This window comes from Macrobrachium nipponense, chromosome 34, assembly GCF_015104395.2.
Source record: "Macrobrachium nipponense isolate FS-2020 chromosome 34, ASM1510439v2, whole genome shotgun sequence".
Lineage (NCBI taxonomy): Eukaryota > Metazoa > Arthropoda > Malacostraca > Decapoda > Palaemonidae > Macrobrachium > Macrobrachium nipponense.
In genome coordinates, this window is record NC_061095.1 from 47,988,432 (window position 1) to 48,000,931 (window position 12,500).

The 12,500-nt window shown below is 34.3% G+C and overlaps 1 protein-coding gene across 1 annotated transcript in view; it reads left to right on the forward strand.

The window, feature by feature from the left end:
- Nucleotides 1-2,564: 2,564 nt before the first annotated feature.
- The window catches only part of LOC135208031 (cuticlin-4-like), a 132,752-nt gene continuing 122,816 nt past the window's right edge, over nucleotides 2,565-12,500 (forward strand). The window contains exon 1 of the mRNA XM_064240146.1: nucleotides 2,565-2,654. The gene's annotated coding sequence lies outside the window, so the exon portion shown is untranslated. The remainder of the gene's footprint in view (nucleotides 2,655-12,500) is intronic.

Genomic DNA, 12,500 nt, shown 5'->3' on the forward strand with positions numbered 1-12,500 from the left:
CATTCCTTCAGATAGACCGATGGCACTTAAGGGCCAGTAAAACTTGTATGCATAGTATTAAACGTATAGTCTTATTTGGCTGGGAAAGGTTAAATCAATAGAGCCTCTTTCCTAGACCCAGCTGATTCCCAGTGACTCAAATGCCATCTTAGAAACCGATCCACAAAATACATTTGCGGTTTACCTTGCTTTGCATCCCTCATCTTCTACCAGTTTCACTTACCAAAGGTAACTGGTTGTCCATTGGAGCTCTGGAGGTATGTATGGTTATAATCTATGATTTATGGTTGTCTTCTGTTGTAAAAAATATCTTTTTTAAAGCCAAAGGATATGAGAAAGGTTTCCGTATCTCGTTATATTGCCCAGGACCGAAGGAAAATAAAGCAAATGAAAAATAAATATAAGAAATCATAAAGGATGAAGGGTTATAGGAGTAAGATACAACAGAAGCAGAAAGAGAGAGAGAGAGAAAGAGAGAGAGGAGAGAGAGAGAGAGAGAGAGAGAGGAGAGAGAGAGAGAGAGATATCCACGTCCTGGCAGTAAGTGGGAAGAACTGTAACGTAAAGAAATCACAGCACATGATGATGAAGTGTTTAAATTGTCTTTTTCTGAGTGACAAAATCTTAGCAACGTATTTTCTCTCTTTCATGTAAGCGTTTGATCATCATTTCAGAAATGTTTCTATGTCCACTTAAGCATAGCGCTGTTACTCAAAAATATCATTGATTCAAAATGCGCTGAAGTTTCTTCGGCGCAAACGAATTTTCTGTACATCGTATAATCAAGAGCACCGAAAATAGATCTAACTTTCGGTGATCCCGGTATAATGCTGTATGAAACTTTAACCACGGCCCGGTTGTGGCCTGGCGTTTATCGTTGCCAGAGGTATGATTATGGCTAACTTTGATATTGAATAAAAATAAAAAGTACTGAGGCTAGAGGGCAGCAATTTGGCATGTTCATTGATTGGAGGGTAGATGATCAACATGCCAATTTGCAGCCCTTTAGCCTCACTAGTTTAAGAAAACTTAAAAAGGACAATGAAATATGATAAACTGATATCAGACCGCCTCCTGAAGCCTAACTTAATTAACATACGCTAACCTAACCTAACTCTACGAGTGTAGAGGACGATAACTTTTTTAGTTTTGAAGGAAGAGAATAAAAATACTGTAGAAATGTAGAATTTTATTTTATTTTATAAAATTTCGGCAGAAATGTCTAATAACATTTTTTATAAGAAATATAAACAAATGCTAGTTCTTTACAGGAGTGCAGTTTCAAACATACCGTTTAGAAAAGACAAGTCAGTCTGAGATCCGCTGGGGACACGTATGTAGTGTTTAAGAACTGCTTTAGAAGGGCAAAGATGCTCCATCTCAATAGTTTGCTGTGTTAAGTGAAATTTCATTTTGTAGATCTGAACTTCTTAAAGGGAATAGGCTACTCAAGAATTATTTTTCTGAACTTACAAGCAATTATCACTCTTATGTGTTGCATTTATTGCTGCCTTGAATTCCGAAATTCTCTCTCTCTCTCTCTCTAAAAGAACTTAACGGAAAAGCATGCTCTTGCAGGTATCTAAATTAACATAAACTACGCTTCCTATGGCCTCTCTCTCTCTCTCTCTCTCTCTCTCTCTCTCTCTCTCTCTCTCTCGTACACAATCTCATGCACACACACTCACTCGCATAAAAAAATTTATGGTGGATTACACGTTTTGCTCAAGGCATTAAATAAACTCGTATCAGTTTGAATGTCAGTCGTTATCCGCCCGCCGCCACCCCCCGCCCCCCCCCCCCCCCCCCCTCTCTCTCTCTCTCTCTCTCTCTCTCTCTCTCTCTCTCTCTCTCTCTCTCGATGGATTAAAGTAAGCCATAGTAAAGTCATCTCGAAATATTAGTTATTTTTCACCACATCTTATACGTATACATACATAATGCATATCTATCTATCTATCTATCTATCTACTATCTATATCTATATATATATCATCTATATATATCTATATATATATATATCTATATATATATATATATATATATATATATATATAATATATATATATATATATATACATACACAGTCGTAGAGCCAGAGAAAGGAATAAAACAATGAGTCGAATATATATATATATATATATATATATATATATATATATATATATATATATATATATATATATAGATATATATATATATATATATATATATATACACACACACACTTAGTACTAAGGAGGTATTGATGCTACCTCCTCTTATTCTTCTTTCCAACCTAATATATGTTATTCTTATCATGTTAGGTAACTACGGTTTGGTATTTATTTCATCTTCAATCTTCAACACCTTTAGAAACTCAATCAGGAGGAATCTTTAATTATTCTCCTCTTTCATGCAGTCCCTTCTTTTCTCTCGCTTGTCTATTCCCCCATCCCTATCTGGCCATCTTTCTATCTTTCCCAAGCGCATCCTTCCATCTACTGGCGTCTGTTTTGCTATTCCCCCCTCCTCTGGAATCTCAGTCGGTCGCCGAGTAAAACCAGAGGTTACCGAGCGGTCGGAAACCAGTCAGTGCGAGGCTGTCGTGGAGTGCTAACCCCCCTCGCGTTTCTCGTTCTTTCGGCAGGGATCCAGTGAGCACCACTCGTGAGGTCAGTTTCAGAAGTCGTTCGTACCTTCGGGAATTAAGAAAGTGGTTCTCCAGAAGTGATAGTTGTGGTGCTGAAAAAGGGGATCATTAAACTTTTTTTTTTACCCCCTTCGAATTTGTAGTTAGTATCTTGTTTGTCTTTCTTTAGTCTCGGGTTTTGGTTTCTGAGTGGAGCTTCAAGTGCTAAAAAAGGATTTTTTTTTCTTTTATCTTGTGACGATTTCTTATTGTTGTTTCAACAGCAACATTCACCAGCGTAAAATGTTCAAGCTATCAAGAAAAATCTACAACTGGTTTCAGCAGAACAAAAAATAACTATAATTTATTGTTTACAGTAGATCTAATTTATCTTATTATCTCAGCATTCAATCACATCTATTGGAACAATTAAATAGTTCTCAAATTAATCAAGGATACGGAAAAATATTGTGAAGAACTCTCGTGGGCGAAAGACGCCAACTGAATCCCACGTTGACCTTGACATTGGGCAAATCTTGGCATCGTGGCAAACACCCTGAAGGCCAAACTCGTTAATGCTACCAACCGATCTCTTACCCCTCTAAGGCAAAGCATAGATTACTTGAAATCAGGTGTATCAGTTTTATTCTTTATTCCCTCACATTCATTCATTCGTCACCTTTTACTATAAATTGTCTCTTTCTGCAGATTGATTTCCCTTTGGAGCCGTCTTGGGTTTATAGTCGGTTGATTCTGTCCATAAGGATTGTGAGCTGTACTATTTAAAGCAAGAAAGATAAAAGGAAAAATATCCCGAAAAAATAAAAGTGGAAATTTCAATGCGTCCATCAATAGTGATCATCCTTAAAATATAAGGGAGGAGGCCTTAGCCTGCAAGAGATTTCAATGCATACCTAAGTAGTAATCATTCCCATGAATTTTTATTTTATTATATTTCGAATTGCATTTTTCACTTCGACTCGCATTTTTGTGCATCCACAAGAATTAAGCCACATTACGGTAATAAGACAGATTGTATAAACATCGGTTGTCCAGTAGTGAGCCGTCTTTTGAATATGACTTTTTTCAATCTCACCTTTCAGTTTACTGATTTTTTTTCGTGAAGTGTGACTTTCTGTCAGTTGAGCAATCGTTTTTATCTTTGCGCTTTTTCGTTCTTGGTTTATTTTATCATGTGAATAAGGACGGTAAACAGATCGTAACAGTTGTTACCTGAAAATTTTGCCTGTATTTATTATTATTATTATTATTATTATTATTATTATTATTATTATTATTATGTAAATGAAAATACCAATTTATATTTTGATTCAACGAAATTCCTTATCAGAAAATAAACAAATGTTATAAAGTTATATGCATATATATACTATATATATATATATATATATATATATATATATATATATATATTATATATATATATATATATATATATATTGCATATAACTTTATAACATTTGTTTATTTTCTGATAAGGAATTTCGTTGAATCAAAATATAAATTGTATTTTCATTTACATAATAATAATAATAATAATAATAATAATAATAATAATTTAATAATAATAATAATAATAATAATTAATAATAATAATAATAATAATAATAATAATAAATAAACAGGCAAAATTTTCAGGTAACAACTGTTACGATCTGTTTACCGTCCTTATTCACATGATAAAATAAACCAAGAACGAAAAAGCGCAAAGATAAAAACGACTGCTCAACTGACAGAAAGTCACACTTTACGAAAAAAAAATCAGTAAACTGAAAGGTGAGATTGAAAAATGTCATATTCAAAATACGGCTCACTACTACTACTATATATATATCAATATATATATATATATATATATATATATATATATATATATATATACAATATATATATAATATAAAGAGAGATAGAGTGAGAGGAGAGAGAGAGAGAGAGACGAGAGATTGAGAGAGAGAGAGAGAGAGAGAAGTTTTTAGAAATGGAAAATCGTTGTCAAATACAACTGTCGTATTTAAGGATTTGATTACTAGAACCGAAATGCTATTTTACAAAGAAAAGTTCATATACGAAATAGAAATAATTTTCGTTATTTTTTAAGACAAATAATGTAAATGCTATTATTTAAGTAGAGTTAGGATTGTTTATAAGAATAGCAACCTTAAAAACATTAATATAATTCAGCAGATCAGCTGCGAAAGAATCCCATTTATTACTCGACACATTTACAGATTTTATTTAGTTCTAATGATTAATGCGTATATATATATATATATATATATATATATATATATATATATATATGCATATATGTATATATACATATACTATATATATAGTATATATATATATATATATATATATATATATATATATATATATATATATATATATGTGTGTGTGTGTGTGTGTGTGTGTGTGTGTGTGTAATTTGTATGTCCGTCCTCACTTTTCCTGTCCGCCTTCAGATCTGAAAAACTACTGAAGTTAGAGGGCTACAAATAAGTATGTTGATCATCCAACCTTCACTCATCAAACATACCAAATTGCATCCATCTAGCCTCAGTAGTTTTTTCTTTGTTATTTAAGGTTAAGTTAGCAATGATCGCGCATCTGGCACTGCTATTGATGCCAAAAGTACAGGCCACCAGCGACCCGTGGGTGAAAGCTACACGGGCCTTGGCTGAGAGTTTCATAAAGCATTATACGCTGTACAGAAAACTCGATAGCACCAAGAAACTTCGGCGCATTTTCTTTACCTATTTATCGCCACACACGAGTAATCTCTTCGCGTTCTTTGTAGTCTCTTAAGCCTCTCCCGAGAGCATATAAGCTTTTTGTGGATAATATTAATAATATGATAATAGACATCCAGTTCTGGTTTCTTAATTCAAGTTATTTCCCTCAGCCTCACGATTTCTGACCAAAGCAGATATGAATACTCATGACCAAGACACCAGGATATCACAGCCGACAAGAGCGTAGTCACCTAGACTGAGATCAGACTTTGGAATTTCTTCTTCTTCTTCTGGCAGACTTTAAAACTTCTTCAATGTCAGTGTCAGGAACAAGGACGCAACGATTTATTTTTCATTTTTTTATGTAGGATGGGGGGGCAGTGTGGGGGGGAATAATCTGGGATGTGTGGAGGGAGGGGAGGGGTGGAGGGGTTGATTTCAGGGTTGCAGATGGGTTCTCGTGTACGTGAGTGGAATCTTTTTTCCCATAATATTTGGTGTCATGTTTGTGTTTGTTTGTGTTTCGTCATTTACCTTGTAGCTTTAATTTTTTATTATGTTTTCCTAGCCTTTCATTTTTTTACATATTAGCTTAATGATTTTTTTATGTTCATAGTATTGGCTGTTTTGGTGTACTCATTATGGGTAATAATAAATTATTATTTATTTCAAGTTAGAATTATTTTGTAAGTACCTCTTTTACCCATTACCCAAAATACTGTGTGTGTGTGTGTGTGTGTGTGTGTGGTGATGTGCCATGATTGTGTCGCAGGCAAAACTAGATACATCCGAGACAGTCCAGGGGAAGGATATGAGTCAAGTCTGGTTCGAAGTGATTTTAGTGTTGCCTTTGAATACTGTATAATAAGACGCTTATATACACTTTGTAGCTGGATCCTAGTATATCCTTGATACGTTTCATAGTTTATTTTTCGAGGAACTATCAGCAGAAAGCTGTTCTTGTTGTGTCTAGTTACATATTTGAAGTCTGGTTGCAAATGACGTAGGTATTTTCGAAAGAGGGATATATTCATCCACAGCTGTTATTCTGTCTTTCCTTCATATGATTTAATTGGTTTTTTTAGTTTGGTGTTATCTTAGTTAATTATAAAATGTACAAACAGTTTTATTTTGTAGCCAAGATTCTGCCAATTATAAAGTATGTAACTAGAAGATCTGTCATAATTCTTTATGTTCACTTCAAGCAGTCTTTTTTTTTTTACCTGCTTAACTATTTACTGAAATACCCTGGCTAGTTTTTCTGGGATTAGTGTGTGGCCCGAACCATTTAGGCGGGTTAGACTCATTACCAGGACTCAGGGCACGAATGCAGTCCACAGAACTATCATCTCTGGGAGAGGAGCGTCATTTCTTTGCTTGCGGCTGCTGCAAGCAAGAAGCCTCGCGTGCAAAGGAAATTCTTTTCTCTGTTGGGAAGGATTTGAAGGTGACGTCACACGTCCTCCGGTGGTGGTTCTGCATCACCCAAGGCCAGGGATGAGACCAGCATTCTTTTTTCCTTTTCCCCGTGTTTCCTTTCCTCTTTTGAATTTTTTTTTATTTTATTTTTTTATTTTTTTTTTTATTTTTTTTGCGTCTCCTGACTGCGAAATTATTTTCTGGGCCCTTTTGCTGGGAGAAGGTTTTCGACTGGATAACGTCCTGAAGTTTCATCAGTGTATTTGTGGAGGTCTTTGTTGACGGTAATCAGTAAAACTATTTATTTATTCATTTATTTATCTATCTATTAATTAATTTATTTATTTATTTAGTTAATTAGTAATCTAGTCGTATCGTTTGTTTCATAGCGCTAAGTTGTTTCTAAAATCTCGTATGTCCTTTTGATTTCCTTAAATTTAGGGATGTGGCAATTTAGGGGTACATGACAGATAAAGACTCTGGTGTTCTCTTTTGGATTAGGCAGCAATTGGCAGTAGCATGTGGACTACTTTTTTTATTTAACGTTTTCAGAGACTGAGAGCATTTAAACCCTATCAGAGATTTTTAAAATTTATTATAGACACTCTGAGAAGACTTAAGATTTATTATAGACTCTTTGAGAAAGACATAGAATTTGTCCCAGACGCATTTTGGATGCTTAAAATTCATGAAAGTCACTTTGAGAAGGCATAAAATGTTTTAGACGCATTTCGGACCCTTGTAACTTATTAAAGACTCTTTGAGAAGACATAAAATTTGTCAGAGACGCATTAAAAACACTTAAAACTTTTCATAGACAAGTTTAGAACACTTGAAAATTATCTGAGAACCTTAGGACACAGAGAATTTTCAAAGAACTCTTAGAACACTTAATACTTATCAAAGATACCTTATAGCACTTAAAACATTAGTGACCTTAGAGCACATAAAACTTATCTGAGGCACCTAACAACACATAAAACTTATAAGACTCTTCTAGAACACTTAAAACTTTATCAGCTCTTGAAACTTATCAGTCCACAGGCTGATTCTTGACAGACACCGAGTCACTTGTTCTTACGTTTACTCATGAAAAGAGATAATCCTTAGTGACTCTTTTTAACCTAAGTTTTGGAATTGTCTTCCTTTATCCGTTTTCCTTGCAATTTTGCCTTCCATCCTTCAAGAGGCTGGTCCTACGGCTTCATTCCGGGCTACAGACCAACACACTATGCTCATTTGCTGCTTGTACCTGTCTGGTAATGCCTTTTGTAGGTTTCAGTAATCCTGTGTAGCCACTTGCTGTCTGTTGGCTAAGGCTTGTTGCAAGTTACAAAATGTGTACTCGAAATTCACACCTGTCAGCAACCCTTAACGGCAGCTTTCACCTGTCTGTTAAGGTTTGTTACAAGCTATAGCAAGAGCCTGGTATTTTACAAGGCAAATGATTACCATAAGAACATATCCTCCTATTTTATCCGGCCTTGGGACCAGAGACGCACTTTGATATAGGAAGCTTATTTCCGGCAACTGGAGTGGCACCATTTTTATAAAGCAGTGGAAAAAATAAAAGCAAATATGTATATATATATATATATATATATATATATATATATTATAATATTATATTATTATATTTTTATATTTATATACTATATTAATTCATATATTTATATCTATATATTATATATATGTCTTTATATAGATATGCATGTTTGTATGTTTGGCAACATTGTGAATGGAAAATACTTTCAAATCATAATCTCTGAAGATGAAATGTTCTTTCATTATTGGTGTTGATGTCTGTTCAAGGTCTCCAGCAATGATCAGTATATATATATATCATATATATATAATATATATATATATATATTATATATATATATATATATAATATATATAATATATATATAGATATATTGATGTATGTATTATATATTATATTATTAATTAAATATTCTATATATATATATATATATAATTAAGGAAGAGGCGAGCGAAAGACTGGAGATCATTTCTTCTTTTTATTTACACCTACGTTTCGGGAATCCTTTCCCATCTTCAGGGCTATAAATAGAATTAATTTTTACAATATTTAAAAGTATGCTAAAATGACATAATAATCATAAGAAATATAGTTTGTCATTAAGCTAAATGAAAAATAAAAACTACAAAGTGACTAAGGTAAAAGTGAATTAAAACACTGAATAACTTAGTAAAATAACAGATCCAAAAGCAAAACAAAAAATAAATAACTGATGGAAAACCGCATAGTCAAAAGGCGATGTTAGAGGAATAAAAAAAAGGGGGGTGGGGAGAGAGAGAGAGAGAGAGAGAGAGAGAGAGAGAGAGAGAGAGAGAGAGAGAGAGAGAGAGAGAGAATGTGTAATAGGCAGTTAGGCAATATGTAATGGTGTGGAGGTAGTTTGGTTGTTTAAGGTAGGAGACAGTTTCTTGATGTAAAAAGATTCTAAAAGAAGGAGCGAAAGACAATCAGCAGTTTGACAGAGTATTTTGAAATTATTATACATAACGTCAGTTTTACATGAATTTGAATGGTTCCTTATAGCCGAGAATTCATGTAAAACTTACTCCAATGAGAGGGAAAATTGAGTCATTTAAGTTAAATGTAAAGAAATAAAATCAAACCTGACGAATACTGAAAGCAAAAGCAATTCAATCCATCTCCTATTTCTATGTACCTACCCATCTAAGGTGCATCTGGTTGCAAGGTCAAATTGCTAACTGTATACATATAAATATTCAGTATTAAAAGTGAAATACCTTACAAAGCACTTAATTACATTCCCTAGCGTAAATCCGTTGTCAAGTTGGTCTTTGACAACTGATGAATTCTCGAACTACCACCATAGTAGTCATGATCTCATCTGAACCTCACTATTCTGTGAATGATCATCGTGGAGTTTTCTTTCATAAAAATGGAAATACAATTGATGATTTCTTCGTGATGTTTTGTTAGGTCACATGTGGAGGGAAATTTTAAATATTGAACGAGATATTTGAAACGGTTAGTTTGACTTCAATAACTTGTCACACCCTCACCGATATCGCTCTGTCGCTGTCCACGAAGACACAGCTATATCGGTGAGGGCGTGAAATTGACACTAAATAATGATCTACCAGGAACAAAAGTAGGATCCCAGAAAATGCCTGCAGCAGCCACACTTGAATGGGACAAAGGTTGACGATTATGGTTAGCAAGAACTGAATATGATTTTCACCATTGTTATTTTTATTACTGTTACTATACGATTTTTCTATTTATTTAACAACTTATTTTACTGGTAATGTAAACTATTATTCTTATATCATTAATATCATTAACACATTGTCCACAGTAGTGATTAGAAAATATGATCATTGGCATCCAATATCTCGACCATTCACATTTGTCGTTACAAGACAAACAGGCTTCATTGCGTTGTTACCAGACCATTTTCGTGAAACATAAGGGGATGGGGTAAAGGAACACTTGACTTTAGGGCAACTGTACGTAGTACGTATGCTCACAATGGTTAGAGAGCTAATAAAGAGGAATAAAGTGATCTTTCGGACAGCTTAGAAACTTTCCGAAAAACACATAAATGTTATTTTAGGTATGCAACGAATAAAAGTTAAACTTGCCGTGCAACTGCTGTCCAAAAGTACCTATAAATTTTTTTTATCATTTCGGCAACAAGGATATTTAAAGAGAAGGGCTGGAAAATTACAAGCCATTTCATTCGGCTTGTTGATAGATAGTTTGATCCGTTTTATTCTCGACTGCCAACAGAGAAAATCATCAAGAAATGCCTACGTGACTAAACCTGTAAATGCAAGACATAATCTTTCAAGACATGAATTGAACCGCTAGAGAAATGAAAGTGATGAAAAGTACAGTGCTCTATCCTTTGTCTAACTTGCTGTAAATGGCCAAATAAAATCTTGGCATGTCGTATACTCTAAATTAAAGACTAAATCAGGTTGGGTTGGGGCACTTTTTTGGTTGTAAAAGTCAAATGGGAGCGTATGATCAGCACCCATCACCAGTTGCATTTAAACATCGTCTCAGAGCCCACCTTTTGGGAAAAGACAGCACACTCGTAAGCTCAAAGAGCAATGTTTAAAACTGCAACAGTGAAAATGTAACATCCTCCTCATTTTCCCACATCCCTGACAAGCAAGACACATCGTTCGAAGACGAAGGAAATTCCTTTCAGAAAGAACCCAGTTTATCAGCAATTTTATTTTGCTTACCAGAATTTAATAAGGATGATCAAAGTGATGACTTCAAAGACCAGGAAGTTGAAGAACAAACATGGGAAGATGCCATAGAAGAAGAAGAATAGGGTTTGCGATATGTTGGCGGGTTCATTGCTCGCAAGTTTCCTAAACGGAACATTTAGGAGCAAAAGTAACAAAGAAAGATGACACCAAGATTGGTGCCATAAGCTTTAGTGAGGGCAAACAAATGAAACCTAGTGTTTCTTGATCATCTGAAATGTATGGATAAGATGTTTGATTATCACCATGGTGGGGGGGGGGGGGGGATGCTTTAACAGCCTTAAAAGGAGCGATAATTAAATGAGCGGATATAATTAGCAGTCACATCCAAATAACTTTAGAGGTCGAAATATTTTGTTCCATTCCTTACAGTTTTTAGAATTCGAGATTTGAACAGACACATTAGCAGTTCCAGAAAAGCGGTAAATAGATTGAAAAAGTTAGCGACATAGTTATATATGTACAAAATGTGATTTTATGGAAATCTGTTAAATGTGTATAATTTAGAAATATATTTATATTATTGTTTAGAATGTTCTTTAGAACTCGCTCATGATTATTTAATATATTAAACACAGCTTTTATTCTGACTATTATTTTCCTTCGGAAACATAATAGTATTTAATAACAGAAAAAAAAACGAAGACAAGAAAGGTAGGTTTTCTATAATTTCAATGTTATTTGGCGAAAACGTTTTAATGATCTATTATGATTATTCTTTTTAACATCGTAGAATGAAGAACCTTCATCTGACTATTAATTTAATTATCGAATAGCTTAGAGTATTTATAAAAATAAAAAAAAAGAGAAAGTAAAGGCATGATTGCTTCAGGTTAAGGGGCCTGACTGTGGTTATTGTGCACGCACCTAGCCGTTTAATCCTTTACCCTAGTTTAAGCTGCGCGTGACAAGACCTTATATTCTCTAGACCTTGGATCTAAAAGAGTGATGGTGGTAGCCCCATGCCCCTTTGTCCTTCAGTAGACAGACGCTGGTGCATATTTCCAGCTGGATAATCTTTGGACCTAGCAAAATCGTGTGGACACAAAAAAAAAAAAAAAAAAAAAAAAAAAAATTACGCCGAAGTTTCTTCAGCGCAATCGAATTTTCTGTACAGCGTATACAAGGCCACGGAAAATTTATCTATCTTTCGGTTGCCTCGGTATAATGCTGTATGAGACGCGGACCATGAAACTTAAACCATGGCTTGGTGGTGCCCTGTCCTATATAGTTGCCAGACGCATAATTATGGCTAACTTTAACCTAAAATAAAATTAAAACTACCGAGGCTTGAGAGCTGCAATTTGGCATGTTTACTGATTGGAGGGCGGATGTTCAACATAGCAATTTGCAGCCCTCTAGCCACAGTAGTTTTTAAGATCTAAGGGCAGACAGAAAAAGTGCGGACGGACAGACAAGGCTACCACAAT